Source organism: Corvus brachyrhynchos, unplaced genomic scaffold (assembly GCF_000691975.1).
Source record: "Corvus brachyrhynchos isolate BGI_N302 unplaced genomic scaffold, ASM69197v1 scaffold720, whole genome shotgun sequence".
NCBI lineage: Eukaryota > Metazoa > Chordata > Aves > Passeriformes > Corvidae > Corvus > Corvus brachyrhynchos.
The window spans coordinates 49,661-55,203 of record NW_008235978.1 but is presented as its reverse complement, the minus strand read 5'-3'; positions in this window follow the sequence as shown (position 1 = coordinate 55,203).

The following is a 5,543-nucleotide window of genomic DNA, read 5'->3' as shown; positions in this document are numbered from 1 at the left end:
TCTGCAAAGCCTTGCAGGAAGCGCTGCTGGTTCTGCCACGGGCGGAAGTGTGGAAAGCCAAAGCTGAGGAAGCAAAGAAACCTCCCCAGGAAGAGCTGGAGCCTCCAGGGAGGGGCACACTCGCAGCAGGAGATGCTCAGATGCCACAGGGATGGACATTCCTGGAGAGGATGAGCCAGGAATTCCAGGAATTCCTCGTTGGTGACTGTGAGGAGAGCAGGGCAGGAGCACAGCAAAGGTTAATCACATCTTGTTTTCCATGACAACCGCTCCTTAAATGAGGAACCTTTTCCAACCTGGCTTTTAAATATATATATATTAGATCTTCCTTTTACCTGCCTCACCTTTACTCCTACACTTGCCCATTAAATGCTTTTGCTCCAAGAAATTTGTGTTCAGAATCAGGTCCTTTGAAGCACAGTAATTAATGCTGTCAATGGGGGCATTATTTATCCTGCCTCTCCCCTCTGGGGTTCAAACACACCTTCAAAATTTATAAATATTGGCTTACTGATGTCTGTTTTTCTGGAGCACATCCCCTCCCTCCAAGGAGCAGGTTTAGAGGACACCAGGTTCCTGCTTTTCCTGCTGGGAGTGCCATTCCTGCAGCGCCACGGCAGCACAGAGCCCTGCCAGCGCCATTCCCCAACGTGCCACACATCCCATGCCTGGAACCACGCCCTGCCCACCTGGACTGCCAGGCTGGAGGGATGGAAATGCCTTTTGTGTTTTCCAGAGGCACTGCAATACCGGAGGAGGAGGTTTTGCTGTCCTCACAGAATGATCTGCACCAGGGAACAAATGACAAGATTTTGTGGTTTTTCTCTTGTCTGACAGACTCCTCTGATTCCAGAGGGGAATCCTGCAGTCCTTTCCCCAAAGACATCCCAGAGGACGGGAACAGAAGGAAAAGTGAAAGGAAAACAGCAGTGAGCAACCACAGAGCAGTTTCTTGGATAAGCACAGAATCACAGACTGGCGTGGCTCGGGAGAGGCCTCACAGCTCGGTGACTTCTGCTGAACAACGAGGAAAACTTGACTTCATTTCCCACCGGCTTTGAAGACTTAGTTTAAAAACCTAAACCTGACCTCCTGTGGCTCCAAAAGAGACCCCTAACCCGAGCTGCCAGTGCCAGGAGAATTGAGGGCAAGCACACTCTTGGATGTCCCTGTCAGAGGAGTGAAGTGCATCTTGAGGCTGATTGATCCCTGAGCCAAGCCCCAGCACGGAGGCAGCTGCCTGACAGGAGGGATTTGCTGGAGAAAATCCCACATCTCCATCAAACTGAGACTGCAGGAGAGGCTCTGTCAGCCATGGAGTCGGGGGAGAACGTGCTGCTATTGTTTGGGAGTAAAGATTTAATGAGGAGATGTGATCCATTCCCACCATCCCTGCCCGACTGACTGCTGAAATTCCGCATTTTTCTGGGATCAGGGCTCACAGGGGCTGGGGAGGCTCAGAGCAGAGCACGTGGGCAAGGCAGCAAGGCTCCTCCTTTGGAAGCTGAGGGGGTTTCACACACTGCTTAGGCAAAGCATTCCCCATTCCTGCCTCCCTAATGACACGGGAAAATAGAGAATATTGGCAGAGCAGAAAATAACTCGTTTAGGAGCAAAAAAATAGAAGGTTGATGGAAAATGAAAACTTGTATATCCGAAGGGATTCTCCCTTCACTCCTGTCAGCACCTCCAGCGGGAGGAGGGAAATGGCCACGTGTGAGCCCCTTCCCCCTGGGAAATGCCCAGGTCCTGGGCTGTGTGACACGTGTGTGACACGTGTGTGACCTGTGTCAGAGGAAAGCAGCCCCACTGAACCAGGGCTCCCTGGAGTCTGTTCTGGCTTAGACCAGCGCCGGTCATGGCTGTGCCTGAGCTCACCCTGACCCCAGGCAGAGCCTAAACCCGTCCCAAGGCCTTTCCAGCCCCGGCTTTAAATGATTTAGTGGACATTTGCCAACTCTAACTAAAACACATTTGAATATTATTTCAAACGTTTCTGTTGTGATTTAACACGAGCTCAGCAGGCTTGAATCATTCTTTAATTATTAAATCACCAAATGACACACAGGATCTGACTTCTGCACGGGTCACACGTTGAAGGAAATCATCCCAAAAGCACGACAGCTTGAGTGCCATGGAATCATCATGGGATCCAGGATGGATGGGGTTGGGAGGGCCTTTAAAGCCCACCCAGTGCCACCCCTGCCACGGCAGGGACACCTCCCACTGTCCCAGGCTGCTCCCAGCCCCAATGTCCAGCCTGGCCTTGGGCACTGCCAGGGATCCAGGGGCAGCCCCAGCTGCTCTGGGCACCCTGTGCCAGGGCCTGCCCACCCTCCCAGGGAACAATTCCTTCCCAATGTCTCACCTAAATCTAAACCTCATCACTTGCTTGAAAAGCTCTACAACCAAACGTGGCACTGAACAAACCATGGATGACCAACTGTCCATGGGCATCCTACAACCTTCCAGCCAGCACTGCTTGGATTCCACACAGACCCCCCACCTGGGAGTGTCTCAGGGGGTTTATGGCACCTGCACTTCCCAGCACAGGCACTCCCCATCCCACCATTCCTGGCTGTCCAAGGAGCAGGAACAGCCGAGCCCCCCGTGCCACTCAGTGCAATCACAGCAGCTCGAGTCAGGGTCCACAGCAGCCAGATCTCCCTGCTGGAAGCACTGCACTCCTTTAACTCCCAGAGCTGAAATTATTATTATTACTGTGTCTTGGAAAGCATCAACAATGTATTAAGTGCTTTAAAGTGACGCTTAAAAACCTGGGAGCCCTGAGCTGCTGGGGAAAGAGCGTGGCACAAACACAGCACCCGGGGAAGGGCAGGGAAGGGCTGCAAGCACCGCAGCCTTCCTTAATTACCTGTCTTTGATCTTCCTGGCCTTTGTACCATTTAGTTTTTCTTCAGGAAACTGATTTTCAGGGCTCGTTGGTAGGAATTGGCTGTCTAGAGCCGGGCCAATTAAACAGTTTTCTGCACATTGATTCATTCTCAACTGCTCGCTTTCATTACAGTAAAATGATGGCTGATGTATTTCTCATTTAGCGGGTTATTATCAATTCCTCGCCCTCATCTGAAGGCCAAATGTGCTGTGATAGAAACAGGAATCCAATAAAAGTGTTCACAAGCTATTGGGATACGGGGAGAGATATTTAAATGGAGCTTTGTGGGAGGAACACGGGGAAACAGGAGCAACACAAGAGAAATCCGTGAGCAAAGCTGTTCAGTCGGTAAAGGGAATATCCTGGATAGTCATGGAACTGACACTGGATTGTGTCTGGGCGCTCCAGGTCCCCCCTTGTCCACCTGGGCATTGCTTTAGTCATAAATTAAAGGTTTGGGGCTATTTTTCAGTTCCCAGTTGGCTTTTCAGCTTTTAATCAGAGCAGCTGTGGCTGCCCCTGGATCCCTGGCAGTGCCCAAGGCCAGGCTGGACATTGGGGCTGGGAGCAGCCTGGGACAGTGGGAGGTGTCCCTGCCATGGCAGGGGTGGCACCGGATGGGATTTAAGCTCTTTCCCAACCCAAACCAGTCTGGGATTCCATTAAATTTCCCAAATATGAAATGAGCAGAGTTTAGCACACAGCTTTCCTTCCAACATTCCAGCTGAGCCGATCGTTTTTGATACGGAGAAGGACATCACAGCAGGAGAATCCCTTCCATCACTCACTAATTCACTCCCTGGGCCCCGATGGTTTTGTCTCCCCGACATTACACGTTCCAATGGATATTCCCACTTCTGTGAAAGGCTTTTCCCTAAAGGCACCCGGGAATGAATCAGCTCCCAAGGCCTGGGACTGTTCCCTCCCTGGAACCCTCGGGAGCAGCTGGGGGCTGCCCGTTGGCCAGGAGAAGGCAGGGAATACTGGGAATATCCCGCTGCTCCTGCTGCATCCCACAGCTCCGTGTCCTGTGCCGGGTGCGGCCCAAGGACCATGGGTGCTCGTGTCCCAGGGCCAGCCACACACGGCGGCACTGATGGTATTCCTTATCGGACCCATCAATACGCTGATACTTTAAACATTCCATGGAAAAGCAGGTGTCTTTTCCCGTGGAAAACACGCGTTCCTCAAGTGCCACCTGCTGTCCTGACTGAACCAGGACACGGCAGCAGCGGATCCTTCCAGGAGCCTTTCACTGCCTCGTTCCAAATTCCAGCCCAGCCCTTCCCTGGCAGCAGGAAAACACAGGTTTGTCCTTCCTGACTATCAGGGACATTCCCCAGGTGGGAATTTGCACAGCCCCCTGAGCAGAGCAGGTGTCCAGGCACTGCTTTGCACTTCTGTAAATAAACAGCAACAGCACTGTCATCTTCCTCATCACCCAGAGAGGGGAGCGATAAAAACCAGCTCCAGAACCAGATTCCAGGTGATTTTTCCACAGGATGTGGCTACAAGAAGGAGAGAGGGAATAAAAGCTGCCAGGAGGGTAACATTTGCTATAAATAAACACGTTGCACGGACGTGATTCAGGAATGCTGAGCCACCTAAGCACTGCAGATCTTGGCACGTCATTCCCAGTCCAAAAAGAAAGCAGGGAAGGGGGAATCAGAGGTGGTTTGGAAGGAGCTGCCAGGAGAGCGCTGTGGATGGGCATGGCCATGGCACCCTGGGAACACACAGGGAAGAGGGGACAATGTCCTAGTGCTGTCACAAGCCAGCCCACAAGCCACGGCATGGGTCATTCATCCAAATTAAGAATATTTATTTTAATAAGGATTGACTGGAACACTCCAACATTGATTGTTATCCTGACGTGTCCCTCGGATACTGGGAAAGGTTCTCCCCCAGAGGGTGCTGGGCACTGCCCAGGCTCCCCAGGGAATGGGCACGGCCTCGAGGCTGCCAGAGCTCCAGGAGCGTTTGGACAGCGCTGCCAGGGATGCCCAGGGTGGGATTTGGGGTGTCTGGGCAGGGCAGGAGCTAGATCAGTGATCCCTGTGAGTCCCTTCCAGCTCAGGACATTCCATGGCTGGGTGATTCTGTGGTATCTGGAGCACTCTCTGTTCCCATCAGGATTGCACTGGGACCATCAGAAGGAAAACCAGCCCCAACCTCGTGTGTTTTCCCATCTGTGGTGAGGGTTTGCGTGATGATTTTTCGTGATCCATCAGCAGCTGGGGCGTTCCGGGTTTGCTTTCCTGGGGAAGCTGCGCAGGGAGTCACCAGAGAGCTTCCTGTGAGGGGCTGGGCAGGGCTGGCTGGGGGGATTTGGGGTGAGACAGGGGCAGACACAGAATCACAGAATGGGTTGGGTGGGAAGGGACACTAAATCCCCCCCAGTGCCCCCCCTGCCATGGCAGGGACACCTCCCACTGTCCCAGGCTGCTCCCAGCCCCAATGTCCAGCCTGGCCTTGGGCACTGCCAGGGATCCAGGGGCAGCCCCAGCTGCTCTGGGCACCCTGTGCCAGGGCCTGCCCAGTGTCGCACCCTGACCTGATGCTATTGCTGGGCTCTGTTCCACCCCTCAGGGTGGTCTGAGCAGGAGCTCTGAGTTGAGACCGGCACAGGCTTCTGCTTATTTCCAGT